General features: G+C 35.4%; 1 protein-coding gene across 3 annotated transcripts in view; it reads right to left on the bottom strand.

Annotated features, from left to right (window-relative positions):
- The window catches only part of SLC16A7 (solute carrier family 16 member 7), a 168,286-nt gene that overhangs the window by 75,442 nt on the left and 66,122 nt on the right, over nt 1–26,722 (bottom strand). The window contains exon 1 of one of the 3 annotated variants that reach the window (XM_025402356.1): nt 4,198–4,322. The exons of the other annotated variants lie outside the window; for them this stretch is intronic. The gene's annotated coding sequence lies outside the window, so the exon portion shown is untranslated. Of the gene's footprint in view, nt 1–4,197; nt 4,323–26,722 lie in introns of those variants that run through there. 3 annotated transcript variants of the gene reach the window in all.

The raw sequence follows: 26,722 nt of genomic DNA, 5'->3' as shown, positions 1-26,722 counted from the left end.
TAAAGTATTAGAATGTTTATTTATTTTGTGAAAAATCTTTCTTCGACTTTCAAAGCCTAAACCAGCATGCCTCCATTCTATGAAGTCTTATCAATATCCCATGCTATCCAGAAGTTTATATTTCAAAATACAGTCTAGAAATAATGGACTCACCAAACTAGTCCCAAAATAATCAATAGTTCTTAGACTATTGTTTTCACTATAAATTTCTCTAGAAGCCCTATAGTTAAAGCATGAGTTTTTCTCTACATCCTACTTATAAAGTGTTTATAAGTAGTAAGTTATATTATGTTTTCGCCTAAATGAATTAATTTGTTCTCAAAGAATGATTGTCTGTTTTTTTAGCTATTTCCTTTTTTTATACAAAAGGATATAGCAACATCAAATTAATGTACAATGTTTAACTTTAGGTGACAACTCACCCAATTTTACAACAGAAATTAAACTGAACCAAATCTTTTCTTTCCCAACATGTAATTAAATTAAAATTGGACTCTAATCCCAAGAGGCTATTTTATTCTTCAAAGTGGACCATCTCGTAAATCCTATTGACTAATTTACTTTGACATCTAGAGAAGAGCGATATCAATAGTGCATAGCTCACAAAATGTCAGTAACACAAAACCTGTTTTTAGACTAAACTATTGCAGTGGTTAAATGACTCTGAGAATGCTAATTGGCAATAAGGATCAAACTAACTAAAAATGTTTTATAATGGGAAAGTTAGAAAAAAAAATATAAACCAGTATGTAATTATCTATGAAGAACTGGAAGTGGACCTCCCATACCAAACAATTCCCCTGATTCCTAATACAGGTTGAACATCCCCAAATCCAAAAATCAAAAAAATTATGCTTCAAAATCCAAAACTTTTTGAGTGCCTATGTGACATCACAAGTGAAAAATTCCACAGCTGACCTGCTTACAAGCATTTCAGACGAGATATACTCAGACTGTATATGTAGAATTATGTGTAAAACAGTTATAATAGCTTTAATGCCAGCTATGTCCATGTTTGGATCCCCAGAACTTGTAATGTTACCTTATATGGCAAAAGATGTGTATAAATTAAGGCTGTCGAGAGAGAATCTTATCCTGGATTACCCAGGTGGGCTCTAAATGAAATCACATGTATCCTTATAACAAAAAGAGACAGAGGGAGTTCAGAGACAGACACACAGAAAGGAAGATGCAGAGAGGAGATGTGCTGTGAAGATGGAGGCCCAGCAGAAAGTGATGTGACCACAAGCCAAGGAATGCCAGCTGCCACGAGAAACTAGAAGAGGCATGGAACAGAGTCTCCCATAGAACCTTTTTAAGGAATGTGGTTCTTCATCTTGACGTCCAGAAATATTAAGAATACAGTTCTATTGTTTTAAGCCACCAAGTTTGTAGTAGTTTGTTACAACTGCACTAGGAAACTAGGATAGTAGTAGTGGTGACTCATTTATAAAAGCCATTAACCAAGCAACTGCACTACTAAGATGTTTTTCTTGTAGGCACAATTGCACAGGTATGCAAAGACACATGATGTCCAGGGCAACATCATTTATCACTGTGGCAAACTGAAAGTCATTAGAAAATGTATAAATTGTACACTCATAAAAAAGTATTAATATCATATAACTATAAAATGAATAGGCAGATTTACACACATTGATATGGCTGAAATGTTGCTAAAAGTGTAATAAATGAAAAAGTAAAGGCCGGGCGTGGTGGCTCAAGCCTGTAATCCCAGCACTTTGGGAGGCCGAGACGGGCGGATCACGAGGTCAGGAGATCGAGACCATCCTGGTTAACATGGTGAAACCCCGTCTCTACTAAAAAATACAAAAAAACTAGCCGGGCGAGGTGGTGGATGCCTGTAGTCCCAGCTACTCGGGAGGCTGAGGCAGGAGAATGGCGTGAACCCGGGAGGCGGAGCTTGCAGTGAGCTGAGATCCGGCCACTGCACTCCAGCCTGGGTGACAGAGCGAGACTCCGTCTCAAAAAAAAAAAAAAAAAAAGTAAGATGTAGAACAGAATATAATTATTTTAAATTGTATACACAGAAAGACTACTTAGGTTGAGAAAAGAAAACTAGCTCAGAGCAATATAAGCTATATGAAGTATCGAAATTTATCAGGCCCAGAAAGACGAGTATGAGACTTCAGTCAGCCCAGACCCTGTTCCCCACCCATGCCTGGAGGCAATTGTTCAAAGTAATTTTGTTCTTGACTAGCTGCTTCATCCATTATCTTCACGTTCTGGAGTTTGTAATACAAAACAAACAAACAAAAACAATATATAGCCAATCAATAGCTGATGTTATTTTAATGTAATCTTTTTACAAACAACTCAAGAACCCCCTCTTCTTTTCCTTTAAAAATTCACTTGTAGACTGCCACTAATTGGAGTGTATATTCAAGGCAACTGAATCTATGTTCCAGAGCTGCAATCCACAAGCTTGGTCCAAATAAACTTTCTATGCATATTAATTTTGCCTCAGCTTCTTCCTTTAGTGAGATAATACACATACATTTACATATCTATACAAATTATGCCTTTGGAAAGTGACCATGTGGGATTTATATATTTTTGAAATGTTTAAATGTTATATAATGAGTAAATCTTATATTTCTATTAAAAACTTGAAAATACAAAAATGTTGAAATACAAAACTTTAGTATGCAAATATAAATGTATTTCCTTACGCGTTTACTTGGTTGTGAGTTGTACTTCTGTTCATATTAAATATAAAATTTTCTTATTTTTTTCTAATGTTTTTCTCCTTGTAGCTAAATTTCTGTCATATTTAAGAGAAATCGATCCTTGCTTATAGATATTATCTAGTTGTTACAGAAAACCAGAATATGCGACCCCAGAATATGACTCTTTAGCTTAAGGGTTACTTTGAGCTGATTATTTTGAGAACCATCAGACACAGGAGAAGCTCTGAAAGTCAAGCCACCCTTTTGTAAGGGAAATTTATATCTATAAAGGAAATTTCTATTTTTAACGGTGTCTCCCTCTCTGCACCAGTAAGAGAGGAACAACTAAATCACTAGAGACTTATGAAAAGAGAAGGCATGGACTTAATCTGTGTAACAAACCTTATCATTGTTTATCTGGTTTTCCTAGGCATCTCCACATAACTGGCCATTCCCACACCTTTCTTTCTTTTAATTAGTGGACAATGGTATTTAAGCCTGAATTCAAATCCGTCTCCTTGAGATTCACTCATTTTTCTGGGTATCTCACAAGTATAATGAGGTATATACTTTAATAAACTTCCTTTTGTTTTTCTCTTGTTAATCTGCATTTAGTTACTGGGGTTGCAGCTAAGAACTTAGAAAGTATAGAAAGAAATTATTTTTTTCTTCCCTTCCATGGGAAGCCGGAACAGTGCTGAATATCATGCCCCTTCCTCAAAAGGGAGTCAGCCCAAACTTTTAAATATGATTTTCATGTCCTTTAGGGAAAAATTTATCTGGGAGTTTTACATGTTAGCATGTGTGCAGTCTTTAATTCTCTCCCAGAGAGAAATTGTGTATATGGCTCTACAGTGAAAGAGGATGCCAACAATCATTGTGTGTATATTCTGTTTTGTTTGTGTTTTTCTCTTTCTAAAGTTTTTAAAGCCACAGAGTCCTTTCTAGGAACGAAATCTTACTCAGAATCCTACTACGCAAACCAGTTACTCTGGTTTATGGGGTTGGGAGTGTCATAGAGAGCCTGGAACTCCACTTATTGGCATCCCCTGACTCCTGAAATGGTCCCTGGTTCTTCCTAAAAAGCTTAGAATTCCTTAGAGCATAGCTGGGAAGCCACTTATAATACTTTTCTTACCTCTCAACTTAGGAAAAAAACAGAATTATATGTAAGAGATTTTTGATCTTCCATTTTGCATTAGTCTCCAAAGATTCTCTGGTGTTTTGGTTATTTTCTCAATTTGAAAGCATTGGATCATTAACTGGCACTACAAAAAAGGAGGTCAAGAAAAATCCCTGGATACTTCTGGGAAGATTACATGGCCAAAGACTCTTTCTGACTTTTATATTAAAATGTCCATTTTTAAAAAAATCAAATAAAAAAACCCACAGGATCTCCTGATATCAATGATGAGATTCAGAAAGATGTTAGAATCCCTAAAGTTTCTAAATAATACAGTATTACTGAGGCAGGATTAAGAAAAGTAACACAGCAAGGTGAACCAACCTGGCCACAGGCATTGAGAAACAGGGTCTTCCATTTCACCAAGACATAAGTCTCCCTGATGTATGGACTCCTCTGCCCACCTGAGGGCAGAAGCTTCCTTGTGAACCACTGCTCTTCAGAATCCTGAACATATTTAGTTCCATCTATGACATATCTCTTTGTCACTCAACACTTTGTCAGCTATAGTCTCATAATTCTATGACCCCTTCCCCTAGTTCCCGTGAGTAATCATACTTATAATATGGGAAAACTAACCTAAATGCCAACTCGGAGAAGTAGTTGCATATGTTACTGTCATTCATTTGATAAACTATTATATATACATTAAATAATTATGAAAGCTATATAATAAAAAGGGAAGTATTTGTTATATAATTTTTAGTTTAAAAATACTGATAGTAACCTGTATGATAGCATAATTCCAAAATGTTATAAAAGATACACGTAAAAAAACATAAACATAGGCTATAGAATTAGGGTAAGGATTGCAGAAAAAATTATAATTCCTTAATTATATTAAGTTGGTATAATACCACTATAACACGATAATATATAAAGTACTTAAATTAATATTACACATTTACTTATTTGCCCTAATTTTTATTTTTATGTCTGCTTTGAAAAATAGGTTTAACTAGTCCACAACTGATTCAAATACAGTTTTTGTAAGGCAATACAATGAAACTGGAAGCTGTATTTTATTTAGAGATCATACCTTAGAGATCCTACCTTAGAGATCCTGTGGGGTTTTTTATTTGATTTTTTTTTAAATGGACATTTTAATATAAAAGTCAGAAAGATATTCTTTGGCCATGTAATCTTCCCAGAAGTATCCAGGGATTTTTCTTTACCTCCTCTTTTGTAATGCCAGTTAATGATCCAATGCTTTCAAATTGAGAAAATAACCAAAACACCAGAGAATCTTTGGAGACTAATGCAAAATGGAAGATCAAAAATATCTTACATATAATTCTGTTTTTTTCCTAAGTTGAGAGGTAAGAAAAGTATTATTTTTTAACTTTCACCTTTTTTTGTTTTATATTGATGTTTTTAGTCATACCTAAATGAAATTACGAGACTCCTGCATAATTGTAAAGAGGAAACCTACAGTCACCACACAAAAATTTAGATATAAATAACATTTGCTGATTACCAATTGCCTATATACATATATCATTGCTGCCACCTATTATGGTACAGGTAAGTATCAATAAGCAAGACACTTAACAATTTAATACACATTTTCTCATAATACTATCTTTTGGCTACTGTCTTCATTTGGCAGGCAATGAAAATAAAGTTCAAACATGTCAAATATCTTGTTTAAAGTCTGAAAGTCTACCATAGTGTTTGTCTCACCCTAGAACTATGCTCTTAATGAATTAAAAGCCATATACTTCCTACCAACTTATTATCTTTCATTCATGAACTCCTTAAAGTGGTCATATTGCCACTCCTTCTCCACCCTCCTGTATTTTGCTTGTTCTAATACTTGCTTTCCTCGTGGTCACTTGCCAGGTCTTCTGCCTCCACCATTCCAGCTATGTGCTTCCCCAATGACTTCAGGAGACACTCAATTAGTTGGTAATTGCCAAAACAAGAGGAAATGAAAGCTGAAACTCATAGAATATTAACTATCCACTAGATTCAGAAAATAATACCAATAATCAGGATTATGAAAGAGCCATGTTGAAGGGAAGGACTGTAGAATTCATAGGAACATAATAAAGTTACCAGATCTTTCTTCTACCATATACTTACAAGTGAATTGAATTGGTAGATTTTATTTTTGTTAATACTTATTTGTCCCCTACTCATACTTGTCATATTTCTCTGTAGGCAAAGTATAGTTCCTACTCATTGACTTTAGGTTTGGACATGTGACTTCCTTTTGTCAATAGAATGTAAGTCAATGCAGTGTGGTTCATGTCCAAGAGTATGTTTAAAATATGTTTGCATATTTTGCCTTTATAGTAGTCCTTGCTTTCCAAAATAAGAACATGTCCCTTTAGCCTGGATCCCTCAAAATAAGAAAATGTTTGATGGTTAGCTGAGCCCTTCAGAACCAACCAGAGCCACAGCTGACCCATAGTGCCTAAGCAGCATAGCATGGGTAAGAAATAAATATCTGTTATTGTAAGCCCTAAGAGATTGCAGTTGTTTGACAGAATAACAAAATCTGAGCTAGGGTGCATAAAACAAAATCCCAAGAAACACGTTGGCTCCAAGGATGCGCAGCCAGTAGTGAGGAATCTGTTAGAAGAAGTTAGAAAAATGGCAAGATATGTTAAACAGTAACAAAATATTTGGTAAAACTTTTCCCTGATCTCTTCAAATGCAGAAAAAGTACACAATGTATTTGGGGCTCTGGGAAAAGAGGTTTGGAGATGATGCCGGTTGCATAAGTTGGTGGTAATTAGCTACATTTAGAAGGTTACTATGGAAGCTATAAAGCCATAATAGCAGGATAGCAGGGACAAAAATAGGAAAAGGGATAGGTATTGTAGGACTTGCAGGATGGAAAGATATGTTCCGCCCCCATCCCCCACTTAGCTTTAGCCTGGTAAAAGATTCTCAAGTTAAGACACTCAGGACAAGTAAAAACAAGGTCACTAAGCCAAAGAAAAGACCAAACCAAGAGTATGACTTTAGCTTTTTTTTTAGTTTATAGCATTTTATTAATATATTCCTTAAATTAACAAGTAAAAATTGTATATATTTATGATGTAAAATGTTTTGCTATATGTGTACATTCTGAAATGACTAAATCAAGGTATTTAACATACATAGAACCTCACATACTTATTTTCTGTGGTGAGAACACTTAAAATCTACTCTCAGCGATTTTCAAATATACAACATATTGTTATTAACTGCAGTCACCATGATGTATAAAAAATTTCTTGAACTGATTCCTCCTAACTGAAATTTTGCTTAGCATCTCTTAAAATCTTTTGCAGGAGTAAGTCAGACACCAGTAAGTCTTTTCAGTTTACAAAACAGTCGGGAATGTAGCAGGGAGAAGAGATCAATGGTGTGGTCTCATGCAGGTCTGATAAATTTGAATTTTCTGCAATGAAGCACATAGAGAGAGGCATGTCTTTTATAAAGAATCGATGGTACTATTATTTGTATTAACTAGAACCAAATAATCTTTTCAATGTCTTTAAGAGTGTTATACTATAAAATATGCTACTAAGCTGGATATGGAAAAGAACAGTGACTGTTGGAAATGTAAAATGACCAAGCGATTAAGATGACTCAATATCCAGTAACTTGCTTTATGTGATGTGCAAAAATATAATCCCATGTGGTATTTAAAAACATATATCACAGTAAATGTCACTAAAGTGTTGTAACATTTTGGCCAAGTGACAATAATACTGGATCTTAGTTTCTTTATTTGTAAAAAACACAGTGCAGAACTTAGTATTCTGAGTCCCTCTGAGCTCCCATACTTTGATTCAACGACACTAAAATAGTTCTCTTATTGGCTGTCTTAGCATGTAAAACACAAATTTCTTCCCTGCTCTAAGAAAATGCTACTGCCATTCAAAATAAGTAATAAACATATGGACAGTGTTTTAACAACTTTTCCAAGCTCCTAAAAACTACGGCAACAGAACAGGGACCCTCCCCCGCAAAAAAAAAAAAAAAAAAGTTATTTTGAAAGAATCATTTGAAGAAATTACATTATATAAGCAGACAGGGCCTGTGCTTAACAATTAAATACTACAGGCTCCCAAAGGCCAAGTCTTAGTTCCTTAAAACTGCTTAGAATTTTATTCTATTCTCAAATCACAATTTAGTTTCCATAAAAGCTATAATATGAGATCCTCAGAGAATCTAGTATATGTTTAGTTTTCCTTTTATGAAGATTAAATTAATAAATTTTTTTATACTACTTAACAAAATATGTTCCTACAAAACTGGTACAATTTAGCTCAATATTGCAAATAAATCACGTGAAGGCTTTTTTCAAAGACAGAATGAAAACAGAAGCTTGTATACTGTATATTCAAATATAAAAGAACTAATATTTCAATTCATAAACTATATATGTTATTTAGTTCCCCGTATTTGCCCAATTCATATACTCTTAAAACAAACATTTGTACTATACGACTATCAAGTGGGAATCATGTCAACCATATGTTGTTGGATAAAAATACCATGATCAATAGCATTTAAAAATCCATTAAATACATCATAAATAATGCATAATAGTTGACTATTTACAGACACTCCAAAAAGTATTTCCTTTTTTGAGCTTCTATATACATTTTATGACACTGACATCAGTGAGGTCGGTTCACCACCAGCATGTCCTATAAAGGATCAAAAAAACCCATTAAAGTAAGAGGCAAAGCTGAAATAGATCATTTCCATCACATTCTATAAACATCAAGATTCACTATGAAAATCCTCTCCAAGGAAATGTCATATTAAATCACAGAATTCACAACTTTAAGTCCTTATATTTAGAATTTGTTATTGTTACATAATAAACACTAAACACTGATAATGAAGTTGGTGCTGAATGGAATAAAAATGAACCCATAGTTAAATATAACCTAGATGAAAGCTATAGCAGCTGCTAAAATCAGTTTGTTGGATCCTGCTTGTCAATTCTGGAAGATGACCAGAAAGAACCATCATCTTAAATACAGAGAAAATAAAAACTTAGCTTTTTCTTTTCCCCATACCTTCCTGTACTAGTCAAGATTCTGAGTCTCCCCTAAAACACATCAACAAGCACACACAGTCCTCTGGGAATTGATGGCATACTTGTACCACACTAAATTAGAAGTAACAAAATTATTAGGAACATTTTGTCTTTACTCATTGTGTCCATTTTTCTTCCCCCTTTGCCTCCCCCTAAAGACCTGTAGACGGGCCTCTTCCAGGTTTGGTGACAACAGGGAATAAAATATATCAATAATGCCAGGCATCAACTTGATACTAATTTAATTTCTCAATTTTCAAATTATGTTATTGTTTAATTTTGTTTCCACCTTGACCTTTCCTCCTATATCTGGGTATCTGCTCATCATCCTAGACCAGAGATTTCCCTGCCTGACTGGGTTCCACTCTGCCCCAGTCTACACACTCATGTTTGCTCTGACTTTGCTGCAGCGTGGAGAAGCAGCTGTGTGTTCCTTGTCCTAACACTTCTTCGATACACCTTCACTCTCCACCAGAGACACCATGCTTTTCTGACCTTTGGTTTAGCAACCCCATTCACTCCAGCCTGAGAGACAGCCCACCAACAGCTGAGTGGGGAGCACCAGGTTGCTGTCCTTCCTACCCCGCTCACTAGAAGGACAACATTTCAAACCTGGGAGCAGCAGGAAGGAGGTTTCTATCTTCTATCAGACAACCTTTCCTTTCTTTTCGGTCCTACAGGAAAAGGAGTCCGTCTCAGGCTAACCCATTTACTTATGATTTTTAACGAAGTCTTTTGTCTTTCTAAAGGATTTGGTATCAGTAATTTTCACACTTTATTTTTAATTTATCAGTCATTTCTAGTTCTTTCCTTAGCCTACAAAATGTGTATATTTCTCTGAGCCTAGAAAAAGTAGGAAAAATGTCCTCTTTAAGAGTTGCCTTTATCTTGAGCCACCACTAAATTTCTTTCATCTTCTTTACTTCAAAATTTCATGCAAGAGTCACGTTTCCTTGTAGACTCTACTATCTCACCACATTGGCATTGTGAATTTCTTGCACTGGACCTTTCTCTTATAAAGTCTGACTGAATAAATTTTCTCCTAAAGATGAGCTATAGCTTTCTAATCTCCAAAGCCACTGAACTTCATCTCATTAACATTTTTAACGGTATGTAATAATATTCAATTGTACTTTGTACTTGAGACTTTGCAGTCCTTGGCCTCTCTCTTATTATATCACTACTCTTTATTCAATGGCTACTTTTCCTCATTAGGTCCTACATATGTGGGTTCTCATAAGGGTTAAATTGTTGGCTCTTTTCTCTTTACATATCCCCCATAATATTATCTATCTCTATAGATTCAGTTACCACTTTTATTCATGGTGTGCTCCAATTCTCTACCTCTTGCAGTAATCCTTTTCCTAAATTTAAATTCTGCATTTATTGCTACTTCCTAGATATTTGCAAACGGGCACCCCACTGAAATGTTAAATTTTTGAGTTTGTACATTGCAGGAACCGTTCCTAAGCTGAAAAACCCCAACTCCTTTCTTTAATAAGTAATTCCTCTTTAATAGCTCTTGAATGCATCTTTCTTTTCATTTCTCTCTTGATCATCATGGTTCATGTGCTTTTCACCTCACACATGGACAACTGTAATAGTCCCCTAAAGGACTGTCTTACTTTCAGTTTCCCAGCCTTGCCTCCTATATCTCTCCACGCTTCTGGCCTCTCTCCAACGCATCCTAGCAGGATTGATCCCCCAATAGTAATTCTCAGATTGGGTCACTCCTCCATCTTCAACAGAAGGCATACCAAAGTTTGACTACCTTAAATTTTTCTTGCCTATTTTCCATAATTTCATACATTTTATTCAAATTGCATAACACTCTATCAGAAGACACCTGTCTCACAGGATGTTGACAGGTATTACACGGGTTGGTAGATTTGAGAAATTTTCTGTTAAATGTTATATTTCACAATTTCTCAACATCTTCATTATGTCAATATGCATTTTTTTTTTTTTTAGATGATGTTTCGCTCTGGTTGCCCAGAATAGAATGCAATAGCATGATCTCGGCTCACCGCAACCTCTGCCTCCCAGGTTCAAGCGATTCTCCTGCCTCAGCCTCCTGAGTAGCAGGGATTACAGGTGCCCACCACAATGTCTGACTAATTTTGTATTTTTAGTACAGACGGGGTTTCTCCATGTTTGTCATGCTGGTCTCGAACTCCCGACCTCAGGTGATCCACCCACCTTGGCCTCCCAAAGTGTGGGATTACAGGTGTGAGCTACTGTGTGAGGCCGCAATTTGTTTTAGTTAGACAATACAGAACTCCTAGACTGGCTTTCATGTACAAAGTTTTTTTCTTTTTTTTCTCAAGAAAATCTAAACTGTAAGCATCCTGAGACCATAAACAGTGAATAAATCATTTATATTCACTATAGTATCTAATAAAGTGACCTTAGGCCAAGGAAATAACTTCATGTCAGGATATGCTGAACTTTATTTTTTTATAACTATTCATAAAATTATTTTTATAGTAGTCTTTTGTCCCCCAAGATGTTAAAATTTATGTACGTTTAATTATATAAACTAGCAGTTAAAAATAAAATAACCCTAACATGTAGTTTGTTATACATGTAATCCTAAAATAGATATTGCTGCTAGAATCATTATCTGCAGATAATGATAAAGTTTAGATCTACTCAATGGATTTAGCTTAAAAGCCGAATGTATTTCCATAAATGAGGTACAGGATTCACAAAGTACTAAGTACAGCTGGGTAAAGAAATTTTAGTCTCAGCAAAAGTTTTTTTAATGACCAGTAGAATTCTACTTGGAATTTCTAGGGTCAGTTTAACCCGGTTCCTTTGGGATCAGCATGTAACATGTATTTTCAAAGACCTTGGGGAATGAAGCTGTATTATGAGATTCTTGGGGTCGCAGGACTCTAATTGGCTCCAAGCTGGTCCCTATAGGTGATAGAAATAGACCTATTCTGAGAGGAGTTCAACTGAATTCAGCCATGCTCCTCAGGGGCCTAAGAAAAAATGACCCGAATGCTATGGGTTCCCTATATGCCCACAGCAGACCCTCTCAAAGAAACCAGTGACAGAGAGATCCCTATCCAAATATAAGAAATTAATAAACAGTATAAATTGAATCACTGTTCAAAATACTACATTCAGTAACATTTAAACTTGAAAGGTGCTGCAAGGTGAGAATTACTCTTCATTCCTTTTCATTCCATCCTCCTCCCCATGCTTAAATCTCTCTAACTTGTAGGAATTACCTGATGAAAAGGAAGATTATTACAGGAGATAATTTAGTTAGGAAAAATATTAACAATTTTTCTACAATTTTTGAAGCAGTTCTATAAAAACATATTTGCAATGAGCCACAGAAGTACCTAGATTAAAAAAACAAAACAAAACAAAAAAAACAGCATTTGCTGGCACAGGTAAAGCTGGGACTCCCAACTGTATGCTTACAGAGCTAGAGAACTGATGAACATTCTAGGAGTTTATTTGCATGAACTGACAATTTTGTTTGTTTTGCAATGTGGCTACAGACAGACAGGACAGTGCACCGATGCCCAGGAGGGAGTAAAACAATAAACAAGATGGATGACATGGTACATACACTTTTCTCGTCTGCAGGAAAATTTGAGGTTCCAGGGGATAGGTGATTTAAGAACTGATGCTACAGAAGCTGTTTTCACAAAATACTTTAAGACTCTAAACACAATGATGTTTTAAAATTCATATATGGTCAAGTATGGCATGGATTTGAACAGGGGTCATTTTTTCCATTGCTGCCTGCACCTCAGTTTTGGGTATTTGGGAATCAGTTACTTTGGAAGCACAAGAGGACAAGAACTTTCCACAGGCAGTGTTTTTGTTGCGCTGTTGCTTTTTCCACTGAGGGCATTAGCAATGATGAGAAAGCAGTAGGGCAAAAACTCATTTGACCTCTCTTTCAGCTCATGTGCTTCCCACAAATATTTGGTGCAGGAATTTACAGAGAATTCAGGGTCATAGAAAAGGCAAATGAAGGTGAACAGTCCAAAGAACTACAATTATTACTATCAATCTAACTTCATTTTTAGTCATCAGTTCATCTATTCATTTGTTCAACAAATATCAGTTGAAAGCCTATTATTTGTCAAGCACTGTGGCTACAGGGCTAAACAAAATATGAATACATATTTTAGTAGAGGAGAGAGGCAATGAGAAAGTTAAAAATATAAATAAGATAATTATAGATTGCATTCTATATAAAGAAAATAAATACAGTATTATAATAGAGATTAATCATTCAGGGATAGAGGTAAAAAAAAAAAAAAGTTTGCAAGTAGAGAGTGGCCAAGAATATAAGAGGTGGAGAAATTTTCATTTTACTTATTCTGAAGAGTAGAAGCTAAAGAACCTCCTTCTCTCCTACCTGCCTTCTTCTCAATCCAAAACACAATAGCAATCAAGATAACTCATTTTCAGTCTAAAAGAAATAAGACTAGACATAATGCCTATAAATTCCAAGGCTATTTTTCAAATCTGGTTAAATAATATCTTGAAAACACTACATTGGAAAAAGTCCTCTATCTTCTGTGATGTTCGGCCCCAGACTCTTGGAAGCTCTCAGGACCACCTCAGTGATGCACTGTTTCATTCTTTCTTGGCTACGAATCCCACAGACTTGGACTGGTTTCTACTTTTCCTGTCTTTTGCCTCTCTATCCTTTGTAAAAGTTCTGTTCTTGGACGTTTTGACTGCAAAGTGGGATAGCCTTTCTAACTTGCTTTTCCTTGATGCCAGTAAAGTCAGGCAGAAAATGCCTTTATTTTTCAGGTTATTACTAATTACTGTGGAAAAACACATGAGCATTGTAAAAATGATTAACATGAATAAGTTCCACAGCTTGGAGTTATGGAATAACTAACTGTGCTGGTCTTCAGTTACAGATCCTGCCTGTCTCTGAAATGATCATTTTAGTGGCAATAACTTTCTACCTTGGGTTTTTATACTTAGAGGTAACCCTTACCATGCTTCTTTCTTAATTCTAATTCTGCCCTTATGATGAAATCAAGGTAGAACATTGTACTTAATGTCTTGGTGTCTCCAGCATTCATTCATCCATTCATTCATTCATTCACTCACCAAATATTTATTTGGTATTTCATTTTATGCCAAAGACTGTGCCACACATTGGAAATACAAAGATGACCAAGACATACGAGATAGTTTCCGATCTATAAAAGGACAAAATGTAGGAGGTAATTATAAAGTAGATAATTACATCATATGATAAACTTCATGAGACAGGTAAGTTCAGATTTCTATGGGGCAAAGAGGAGAATAACCTAACCTAGATAATGATAGTCAAGAAATTAGAACAAGAAGAGTTAAGGTTGCACTGAACTGTTTGAACTGTCTTGAAGAATGGGATTAACTCCTGGGATGAGTTCAGGTAGGGTGAAATTGGGAGTAGGGTGAAATAGGTAACAAAAAAAATACCAGTTGATGATAGCAGTGGTGGCCCTTCTATAGTGGCCACTGGCATGATGCCAGCTGCAGTGGGAGGGGTACATCTGGGGCTCCAAATAGCCGGGAATAGGTGGAAGCCCCACTCCCTTCCGACTTGGCAAGGCAGAAGTCTTGCACTCTCTGGGAGCAGCTGTGGCCACCGAGCCATGGCTGGGGACCCAGGCATCCCTGTGCTCTTGGGAGCTGGAGGCAGGCAGGAGCCCACCTTCCTAGGTGCAGCTGCAGCCACCCAAGTCACACTGCGGACACTGGCATCTGTACACTCTTGGGGGCCTAGAAAGGCCCCTCTGTCCCTGCAGGCTCAGAAATGCCTGCTCCCACAGCTTGGCTTCCCTCTGTTCCTGGTGCCTGTTCTGATCTTGGAGCAAAGATGAGGCCAAGCCTGCGCACTGTTGGAACCTAGTTGGGTGTGTCTTTGCTCAGGGCAGCACTGACATGCCAGCCCCCTGCCACCTCAGCCCCCCTGGACTTTGGGCATCAACAAGCACAGGAGGGAGGCAAAGTGGGGGCTGTGGGTAGCTCAGCACTAGCTTGCAGCCACCTGTTAGCACAAGCAGCCTGGGCATCATGAACAGCTTCAGGAGACAGACAGACTCCTGGATAGAAAGGGATGGGTTCCAGGTGAAACTCCACCTTCAAGCTAAAACACACCTCTTCCCCGCCATGTTGCAGGCAACAAGAAGGAGAGAAGAGAGAGGGAGGGAGGAGCTATGGCCCTTCAGGGAGCCCAGACCTGGGAGTTCCCTGAGCCAGGGCTGTGACCTCAGCCAGCATGCCTGGCTGTGTGCAGTGGCTAAGCCCCATGCTTGCTCACTCATATGCCCCTCGCTGCTCCACACCTGGCTCACCCTTGGCAGGTATGAGATTCAGGCCAGCAGAGCAAGCCAAGTGCAGTCTGCCAGGCCAAGTGGATGGAATGAGCCCACCAGGCTCCAGTAAAAACTTGGCAAAGGCACCACCAGCCACAGAGGTTTCTGGCTGGTGAAGTGACACCCAAGGATCCTATAATATTTGTATGTCCTGGAAGTAAGGGACACCATGGCACCATGACCTATGTAGTTGGAAACAAGTGAGGGTAGAAAAGCACAAAGCACATTTTTCTTAAAACTTTCAAAATTACTTACTGGTTTTTGAGTAAGGGAATGATTTGGCTAGTTTGCATTTAAGAGATAGGGTAAAGAATACAGTTGAAGACAGAGGTTACAGCAACAAAACTATTAGATTCTACTGCAAGTAATCTAGAAAAGCCATGACAAAACAGTAGCCTTGTGGAAAGACAAGAGGGAAGATTTGAGAGCAATTAAGGAACTAGAACCTTACTGTATTTGGAAGATGGATGCTAAAACTAGTGGAAGAAAAGAGAGGGATTGAGAATGAGACAGATATTTGACCTGAAAGTCTCGCTGAAACCATTTATTTATTGAGACAAGTTTTAGGTAAAAGAAGATAACATGTGTAGTTTGGAATAAGTTCCAATTTGGAGTAAGCTATAAATACCACTAGCTTTGTTAATAAACATTTGCATGCAAGGTTTAAGAGCTCCTTAAAAAAATCTCTTTAATATTTCAATGTTCGATTTTCAAATTTTTCCAGCTTAAGTGTCACCCCTTCCAATATGCCTCTGGCCCACCCAATAATGATGCATTGGACCAACCTCTTCACACACAAACCCTGATTTTGTCTTTTTACTAGAAAGGAAAATGCAGTTCACAAAAAGACTGCACTCAAAAGATCTCATCCTAGATTCCATTATAAATTCAAAGTATCAAAAATTCACAACTATTCATTAAATCTTTCTATTATAAGAAAAAACACTAAGCACTACATTAAAACACACACACACACACACACACAAGCAATGAGCTAAAACATAATAAAGTTTAAAATAAGCTGTCTCTGTATGAAACAGGGTGCAGATGAAACAGGAGAGGAATAAACTCATTTCAAGTGATATTCTAGTAAATTCTTCAGTTGAATGGTAGTCCTCTGGATATTAATTATGTTAATATGCTTTCTACCTTATGCAAATGTTACTTAAACTCTTTTGCATTTAGCGAAAGATTTTAAGTAACATTTGCATAAGGTAGAAAGTATAAATTATATAGGAAACATAAAATAAAAATATGTCCCTTTATCTACTTAGTAGATAAAAATACTCTAGGAAGGAATTATGTATTATCTACACACTCTATTTTTTGCATTTTGTTTCCTTCTTCAATGTGGCATACTTTAATTCTTAAAAAAAATTATAATAATTTAGAGTAATTGAGGAGTAAGAAAAAAGCGATTTATTAGTTCTCTATTTTCCAGAAATTATAAAGTTTGTTAGTGGGGGTTGTACCTAATTGTTTATAATTGTTCTTCACATCTATTTGACATGCTTGAATGAAAAAAATGGTAAAAAAAATCCAATTATTACTAAACAGATTTTATATGAGTAATAGTTTGCTGTTAGCTACAATTAAAAAAAATCAGGAACTACTTCACATCAAAAAAGAAAAGGGCAGAAATCATGCCAGCATACTTAAAAAAAAAATTGTACTTTAAAAAATAAAAGTTCAATTTAAAATATTAGTTTACTCAAAATGCAAATATATTCAATATAAAAATTTATTTTTTATCCAATTAGTGAAAGAACACAGTAAAAATACTAAAAAATGAAGTAAATTGTTTTTACCTAGAAGCGTGATAAATCAGAAGCAAATTCTGTCAAATGTTAGTCATTGAGAACATCAATCTGTACAATGACTCTGCTGTCAACTTCAGGTTTTGAGACTTAATCATTTCAGGAGCAAGAAAGCCGTAAGTCATATTTTACCCAAGAGACACTTGGGTACACATATTCAAGCTGTTACCTTCATAAATTTCTTGACAGTTTGCCTGAAGGTCAATTGGCAATGAAATAATAAAAAATTTAATTTTTGAACAGATTATGTGAAGAAAGATTTAAAGAAATATTTAGTCATTTGGCTTTATATACAACTGGGGAATTTGCAATAGCTGCAAAACTAGTAAACACATAATAGTCCTGAAGTATACTTAATATGTAAGTGCATGATGTGGAAAGTGGAAGTGCTAAATAACATCAGAACATCTGACCCAGTTCATTTTTTTTTCTAAAAGTGTTCATTTAAATTATTTTATATAAAAAGAAGCATAGTTCATTAATGTGTAATCCCTACACAGATTTTATTACATCATGCATTGTATTTTTTCAGACTGTGGTAAAATTATGGTTGATTACAAAACAGGCCACAAATGCTTCCCCTCTCTATCTTCCTCTTTTAACATTTTCCTTTTACCTTTACTTTGAGGCTTAAACATGTGATCTGCTGTGTATGCCAGTCTGCCCTGGCTGCCGTAACAAAATACAGTGGTGGCTTCAACAATGGAAATTTGTTTTATCACACTTCCGGAGGCTGCAAGTCTGATATCTGAGTGCCACATGGTCAGGTGAGGTTGAGGGCTCTTTTGCTGTGTGCTCACTTAGCCTTCCTCTGTCCAAGAAAACAGTGGGAGAGATCAAGTTCTCTGTTGCCTCATAAGGACACTGATTTCATCAGAACAAGATGCTACCATCACAACTTAATTACTTCCCAAAGGCACCATCTCCAAATTCAATCACACTGGGTATTCTGGGGGTATACAAAGACTCAGCCCGGAACACTATGACCAGTGAATAAGACAATAAGAAATATGAAAATATGAAATAAGTAGATATTTGAAACCATTTGTGCATTTGAGCCTGTCCTCTCTTGCTAGTTCTTAAGGATGTCTTGGGACCCTTGTCATCACCATGCTATGAAGAAACAAACTAGTCTGCTGAATAATGACTGGCATACAGCCTTGTTCCATCATTGCCCTCATTGACCCAGACTTGCTTAGCTATGGGTAAGATGATCTGAGACCTGAGGATCAGACCTACCACTTTATGAGACAACTGTAACTGAGTCTTAGCATTTTAGAAGTCCTAAACCCTCTAGCATGTTTGAATCTGATCTATCTTCTGTCCCATTGTATCCATTGTGATCTGGGATACCAGAATATCACATGAGTAACAGCATTCCCAAATGTACTCCTATCTCTGTAGCATGACTTCTATCTTGACTGTTGGTTTTCACTCCAGTTCCCAAAGGACGGAAATTGTGGCCTAAATTTTAGCCCTTTTTATTGGAACATAGATCTCCTGCCTTATTTCTGCCAAGCTGCTCCTCTTTTCTGCACCTTCTTCCCAGCACCTCTTACTTTAGAGAGCTGATAAGACTGTAGAGAATTTTGACTTAACGTAAACAGGCCTGCTATCTATACATATAACATTGGTGGGCTGACAAAAAAATATCAGCACAGTTCAGATTTCCTCTGCTTTCCCCACCTGACTGGCCCTTTCAAATATCAGCACTAATTCATGTGTAATCTAAGCTCTTTGGACCCAGTGATATGGATTACCTGTCACCTTAAACAGTTCTATCAACAAAGTTTTGCGAGAAGAAGAAAGCCTCTTTCTATCATTTAATTCACAAATATTTATCAAACGACTCCTATGTGGCAGAAGTCCAGTGTGCTAGCACTACGGGTATAAAGAGGAAACAAGATATAGTCTACGCCTTCATGGAGTATATAATCTTTTTGGAGATAATAACAAGGAAAAAAGAATATAACACTCTATGGCAGCTTTTCAGCTAGAATTATCTGAATCCCTAAAAATGGAAAATTGTTTTAGTGGCTATTTTCTTAGTTCTTCTAATATTACATAAATATTATGCAACATAATACAAAAGAGAAAAGTTAACACATAAAATGGATAAATCAGGTGTAAGGCTTAGGTCATTAGGGAATAATTTTCTCATCAAAATCTAGTTGGGAAAAACTGCTCTAAAGTAATAACTATTGTATAAGGCAGCATAACTAAACCAGACTGAGATCATAAAAATATTTTGGTTACTTGAGCCTTGAATGATGAGCATGATTTCATCAAGTGACAAGCAAAGAGTAAAAAAATCCAAAAGAATATTTGCAAAAATTCTTCTCAAGAGAGATGAGGATATCCTTGGAGAACTAACAGATAAATAAATGCCCTCTTCCAGTTAGATAACCAATGATGTTCCAACAAGTAGCACAGCAAAGATCAAGAGAGACTTAAGACATTTGAAGAACTGATACACAGAATTAAACATGCAGTGTCATCTTTATAAACCTGCTTCAATATTAAGTTCAGTGTTATGGGTAAGAAATGAATATTGCAATATTTTATTCATCTTTGTTAATGTCCTTTGGGTTATATGAGACAGTTTTTCACTCCTTCTATGATGTTAGGCTGCACAAAAGAGAAGAAAGTGTACTAATTAAATGCTCAGGTAAATATTTTATTGCTAACAAAAATTACTAGAGATTACTTGTGGACAAAAAAAAACCCAGAAAAACAAAAAAAAACATATTCTCTGACAACTTGTCTAAACTATAAGTAACACAGTGTCCTACCTTACTGAGCTAGGGCTTAATTTTGTTCAACATCATGGGAGTCTCAATTTCAGCACTTATTCTTTGTTATGACATATTCTTACTAGTATATTTTAGAATCAACTTCAAGAAATAACTGAATCTATTTGCCAATTATTGTCAAAAACAACAGCTCAATATTTATTATGCCAAAACCAATTCATCAATTTCAGCAAATGTTCTTCTACACTCAGATATAAAATGCTCAACGTTTTGTTCAAGAGGTTAGCTTCATTATACGTGGAAATATTCTGTGGCAAAATCATTCTGACATGTTTAATATACTGCTCAAAATTATAAATTTCATAAGAACCTTGTAAGTTATTTTATCATAGAAGTGATGGAAATGAGACTTTAGCCTACAAAATATCCTGAGTCAAAGTCAACTCTTTTATGCTTTAGAGTGGAGAATTCTATGGCTTTGTTAAAGCTCGGGTCAAATAGCTGACTAGATCCAAAACTGAATTTGAATTAAAGTCCTTGGACTACTATAAAGTACACTTACAGAACTATCTTGATAGAGAGATGGCACAGCCTTCCATCCAGGTATGAACACAAATAAGCTCTTTGATTATTATATAAGAATGTCATGTTTGCAACCCACACAATTAGAATTCAATGCATATCTAATTGCAATAGGCAATACAGAACTGCGATGCACTTTATATTTGATAATTTGCTATCCACCTTTAGTCCAAAGTCAGCCAAAGAATCAACATGTTGCTGTAAATTCACATGTGAATGTAACCTCTCTGCTGCAAGCACATGATGGTAAAAAAATCTGAAAAGCAAAAAACAAATTAAATATCTAACCTAAATGGTGATCATAATAACAATATCAACAAAAAGAAGCATCTCCATTGCCCAGAAACAGAGGGAAAACACAGCATGGTTTTCCAACACAATATTGGAAAACACAGCATTGAGCCTGCTGGAATGTGGGACTGGAAGTAGTCAATGAAGCAGAAGTTCATGCTCTGCGTGGTAGAGGGGGCTCTAAGTACTCCACACAAGATGGGAGATAAGAAAGTCTGTCTCCCTGATACAGGCCTGGTGCTGGTCCGGCCTGCTGTCCATACCTTTAAACCTCCTGAATGGAGGAATACAAAAATAAAATCATTGCTCATCAACACCTGAGAATATGTGAAATTATGAACCTGTCAGCATGGCTTTGGTGTGTATCTAAATGAGAAGTAGTAATACTATCCCAAATGTTTTGGAATGAAATTACCTAAGTCCTATAATAAAAATCAATTTATTTTTACTATTTTTTTTTCAACAAAGTACACACACACAGTTATAAAATACAATGATTCAGAATAGGAAAAATAGGTTACTTTTGGCATTATAATATGAAATACAAATAATTTTAGTGACTAAAGATTTAGTCTTATTTTCAGAATGTCAATGTTAAAATTTTTTTAAATTTTCCTTACTAGCCAAGACTTGGCACACTATATAATGTACCTTATTTTAAATAATTATGATTAATACATCTTTCAGCCAGTAGGATTAAGAACCACAATTGATAGTTTCATAAAAACATGTAAAAATTATCTTCCCATCTAATACAATACAGAATCTCTGCTTAGCCTTAACTTGGAATACTTCAAAAATAAAATATTTTTTATTACATTAGCCAGCATATATAAAGTTTCTCACTGTTATTCCAATATACTTAGAGCATGAAATCACATGACACTAAAGGAAAAAAAAAATCACCTCTATAATCTAAACTACAATGAACATGAATACGATTTGTATCATTTTTAAAGTTACCTGAATAGAGAGAGAACCCGCGTTTGACACTTTTCTCCCGGCTCAGGGCTAAGAACAGAGGCAACTGATCATTAACTTTTAGCCACAAGCAAACTTACACACATATCTCCAGAGACTCTGCTTTGCCCTTCCCTCTCTCTTCTCTCAAATAGGGGAAAGTTAGTTCTTTCTCTTTTTCAAGAACCTGCTTTGACATGCACAATTAGTTGATACTTTTCAAAGTCTAAAGTAAGCTTGGCTTAAATTATATCATGGGTCAAAGAAGGTGGCCAAGTCTGGCAATGTGAACTGCTAAATTTAACCTTCTCATGTGTTATGTTGATGTAGCCACATTTTCAAGCACATTTTCCATCATGTGATTTAATATGCATAAAGCATATTGCAAAAATGCTGTACTATATAAATTAATAGTTGAGTGACTTTTCACTGAGTCTGAGACTAGGTAACTTTGTAAGTTACGAACAATAATAAAGAGGCCAGGGTCAAAGTGTTGAATCTCTTGTAGGCCAGCCAGTTTAATCTGTTTCCTGATCACACATAACACTCCCTACATGGTCAGCCATTCTGTAAATGCCTGTTCTCTGCCCCAAAAAGTCCCCAGCCCTGTGTGAGGGTGAATCTGGTGATAGATCATTAGTACCATCTTTGTGTTTGAAGAAATTACAATAACCTTTGGAAAAATGCAGTGCTGTAATTTATTAAATGCTTCTCATATTCTAGGTAACCATTGTGCCAAATAATTTATACCTATTATCCTATTCTCTAAATGATACATGATAGACATTATGATAAATATTTTCCTATGGGGACACTGAAGCTCAGAGTTTTGATTACTTATTTCACATAGCTGTCCCGGATTCCGACTCTAGATTGTCCAGATTTGAGGCCTATGTTCCTCTCTATCAAACAGCATGCCAGACTCCCTCTATCAGTGGAAGAGAAATATCTGATTTCCTTTGTGAAAGATGCTATTATTTACATCTAAGCACTAAGCAGTTGCCACTTGTAAAATACGCTTCCCAAAGATTTGGGAAGGCTGCATTTCTAAATGTGTATAATTGTTAAATAATAATAAACAGGTAATAACACAAATAACTTCTAGAAATTTTATCTAATTTATTTAACCAAATAAATTAAATGCTTTTACAAAATATGTGGTATGTTTCTATCATTTCTACTGAAAACTTAAGCTTGAAAACTAAAATGAAATAAAAGCATAAAGAAATTTTACCCTAGTACAAAATTAGACATAAACTGAGATTTTAACACAGTGAACAAATTGTACTATGAATTTCACAATTATATAATATATCTGACAATCAAAAGCAGTCTATATATTTACTGAGAAATCTTCAAATGCTTCTTTGTCCCAATGAAACAAGGTGCTTAGTGGCTAGTGAGTGTTCAATACATTTATTTGGGGTAAAATTACTAAAATGTAATATAAGTGATTAACCAACGAATAACTTCATTTTGTACCCTGTACATATACCTCAAAGTAGTTTCTTTTTTAAAAAGGGTAAAAGAATAAAATTTCAATAATATTGTTTGCTTTATCAACTACTTTTTTATATTGATAATATGACAAGACTCAATTTTATGTACAGAAATTATCATCAACATTATTCAGTTAATATGTTATTTATTACATCAAGAATAATAATTTTAAAAGGCTCCCATATGTATAAGTTAACTGTTTTAGCTAGTATTATTACAAAATATTCTAAAGTTAAATAAGAAGAGAAATACAAAGACATACTTTTGATATGTAAACATTGTTATCAAGAAAATAGTTTGATAAGATCTATAAAGAACAAAATTGACAGGAGTTTGAAAAATGTATTTTGTACTTATTTTGTATTATTTTGCTTACTGTCGTTACAATATAAAATCCTCAAAAAATACTATCCACTGATAAAACCAGGGTCTGTTAAGTCTAGTGTGCATGTTCGAAAAGTTTAAAGAGTTCAAATTATAAATTACATATTTTCTTTCTAAATGTAGAATTCATCTTTCTTCACATAAGATATTTCTTCTATCATATTACTTTAACATGTTAAATAAACATTTTAAGCAAATATATCAAAAATTAAAATTCACCTAAAGCAGCAAATTATGGGTTAATGTTTGCTGGTATAAAACAAATAGCAAATAGAATGAACTGAGTTTAACATTAACTTTAGTCACCTTTGTAATCACACTAACACCTTCAACAATTTGACTCACCTTTTTTTATAAGAATATAACTTAGCGTACAGAGAAATCACATTACTAACGTTGGGCAACTAAATTCTGTGAGATGTGAGATAAACACAGACAGTGTGGTTTCTACATGCACCTTTGAGAAAAGAAAAGCCAAATGCAAAACAGACCTGTTCACCAGGAGCCCTGGGGAGAGAATGGCTGAAGGTGACTTTTGCCAAGGTTATAAATTCTCAAAAGTAACTCCAAAAATAGGATCATGCGAGATTTTTTTTTAATTTCCGGTTTCCAAAATTCTTCAATAATATGAGGACAGGAGAGAAAGGAAATGCAGATAGTCTTAGGAGAAAACCTTGATAAATAGCCTGTGTGCCCTTGGAACAGGTTATTAATTCCGTGTTTAAAACATGACAATAAGTTCTTGGCAATAGATTTATTTATAATATTATTCCCAAGTTTCACGAAGCATTTTACACATTTCCCTTGTGAGATTATGATGTTTTTCGCATTGTAACTAAGGAGTAAAACTGAATTAATGTGCAAAATCCAAGTTTTTCATCTGAATAAAAAGTACAAGAAATTCTAAAGAACAGAAAGCTCACATATATCTTGTGAATGGAAAACAGCAGTAAATTAATCAGAAAACACAAAAACCAAAGGTCTCACAAACATAATGGAAATAATATAACACATTTCTTTTCTCATCTGGATACAATATTTTTTTCTATTCTTTTCCTGGAAACAGTACCATAATCCTAACTTTCACTGAGTAGTACTAACAGTGATTCTATTTTCTAAATTCTAGAATTACAATGGAGCTAAAAGTTAGCTTACAGCAGAAGAAAACAATCCACATTAATTATCTCTCAGAATTATAATGTAAAAAGAAATCATTTTTAACCTTAACAAGCATAAGAGAAAGATGCCATCAATCAAATTTGCTTTCACAGAATAATTCTTTTAAAGTTTTAATACATCCTAGAAAAATCTAATTGGGGGAGGGTGATCCTAAATATGCAAGTATTCTACCACCTTAATGGATTCCCCCTTCTTGCTGACAACAGGAGTTCACTAATGGAAAAGAATTATTGGAAAGGTGATTTGAGTACATGGTACATTTAAGACCCTTACTTTCTTAGCTATTATCCATTCAATAGAAGATACTACTGTATTTAGCCAATAGAGGAAACAAGTTCAGAGAGAGAGTGCTTTAAAAATATTCTTCTAGCTCAGGACGTTGGGTTCCACTTAGCTCCCCACCATCACTCTCAGCTTGCACTGTGGTCCCACAGCTTTCTATTAAATGCACTAACATTCCAAGCCACTCAGCTCAAAGTCTCAGAGTCAGCAAAAATGTCTCCTCTTCTCTAAAATGAAACCAAAGTTGCCAATCCTTGTAAATTTTACTTGGAGAAGAAGTTAAATCTATCTTCTTTCCCTAATTCCCACAGGCACCAACAAGTTTAGTAGCCTTCCAAGTGTTATCCCAGCCTTCAATCTCTCTACTCAAAACCCCAAATCTTTGCCTAAGTTGTACATCTAACACGAATGCAGACAACGACATGCTCCTACTCAAAACTGGTCAATATCCCCTCCCCTTCCCAACATCCACATACCACAAGCATCTTCCACCCACCCAACCACCTAACCACTTCTCCTCCACATAGGAATGCCAGAGAATATGTTATAAAACATAATATGATAGGATGTACAGTTTCCATCTGTTGCTATTGCCAATTATACTAGAATAGGTATCTTAATGTGCTTTGACTTTTTACTGCCATTTGTAAAATAAGAAGTCATTATTTCTCCTGATTTAAAAACACTACAAAGGCATTAGTCATTAACTAGATATAAATAAATGAAGTTTAAGGCAACATTAAATCTACTGTCTCAGTCACATCTCACAGTGCATGAGATCTTTCCACACCTCAAAACAAATTTACATCTTAAATAAAACTTAAGGTAACCTTTTGTTATTTTAGGATTTTTATCATAGTTTATTTTATTGTGTTTTTCAGTTTTGTGACAGGGTCTCACTCTTTCACCCAGGATGGAGTGCAGTGGCAATCAAAGCTCACTGCAGCCTTGAACTCCTGGGCTCAAACTAGCCTGCTTCAGCCTCCTCAGTAGGTGGGACTACAGATACATGCCACTACCTCTGGATAATTTTAAAAATTTTTTTGTAGAGACAAGGTCTGGCTATGTTGTCCAGACTGGGATTTTAAGCTATTTTAAATAAAAGTAGAAAACCTGCATATGATGATGTCAGAATATAACAATTTAAAAAGCAATGTAAAATTACATGGCAAAGAGAGTTTATAGAAGCCATAACCATGCCCTAGAAGTTAAAGTCCCATGGCTTCAATGCTTTTATTACCCTCTGGGTTCCTCATGGGGACTAGACTCTCTTGGTGTTCTCCTCAGCAGCAGATGGAAGACATGGACCTCTTTTGCCCTGGACTGGCACTGTGACAGACCTCAGCCTGTTCACTAAACGTCATTCCCCCGGGACCACCAGTTATTACTATTATGATGCAGCATAAAATTCTTTTAAAAAAAGATGTTTTTAAAAAAATCTAAAGGATTCTTTTTAAAAAAGGATTATTTAAAGGGCTCTTAAAAAAAAAAAAAAAAAAAAAAAGCAGCAGCAGCAAAAGCAAAAACAAAAACCACAAAATAAAACGACAAGAAAACACCTTGATTTAGTATTAGAAGAGTTGGGTAAAACCTATACTCTACTTCTCATCTTGAACAAATTATCTAACCTCTCTAACCCCCAGGCTTCTCACCTACATACTGGCCTCATATTTCCTAATGCAGACACTACTG

This window comes from Theropithecus gelada, chromosome 11, assembly GCF_003255815.1.
Source record: "Theropithecus gelada isolate Dixy chromosome 11, Tgel_1.0, whole genome shotgun sequence".
In the NCBI taxonomy this organism is placed as follows: Eukaryota; Metazoa; Chordata; class Mammalia; order Primates; family Cercopithecidae; genus Theropithecus; species Theropithecus gelada.
Note: the sequence above shows the minus strand (reverse complement) of the source record. Positions and strands in the feature narration are given on the sequence as shown.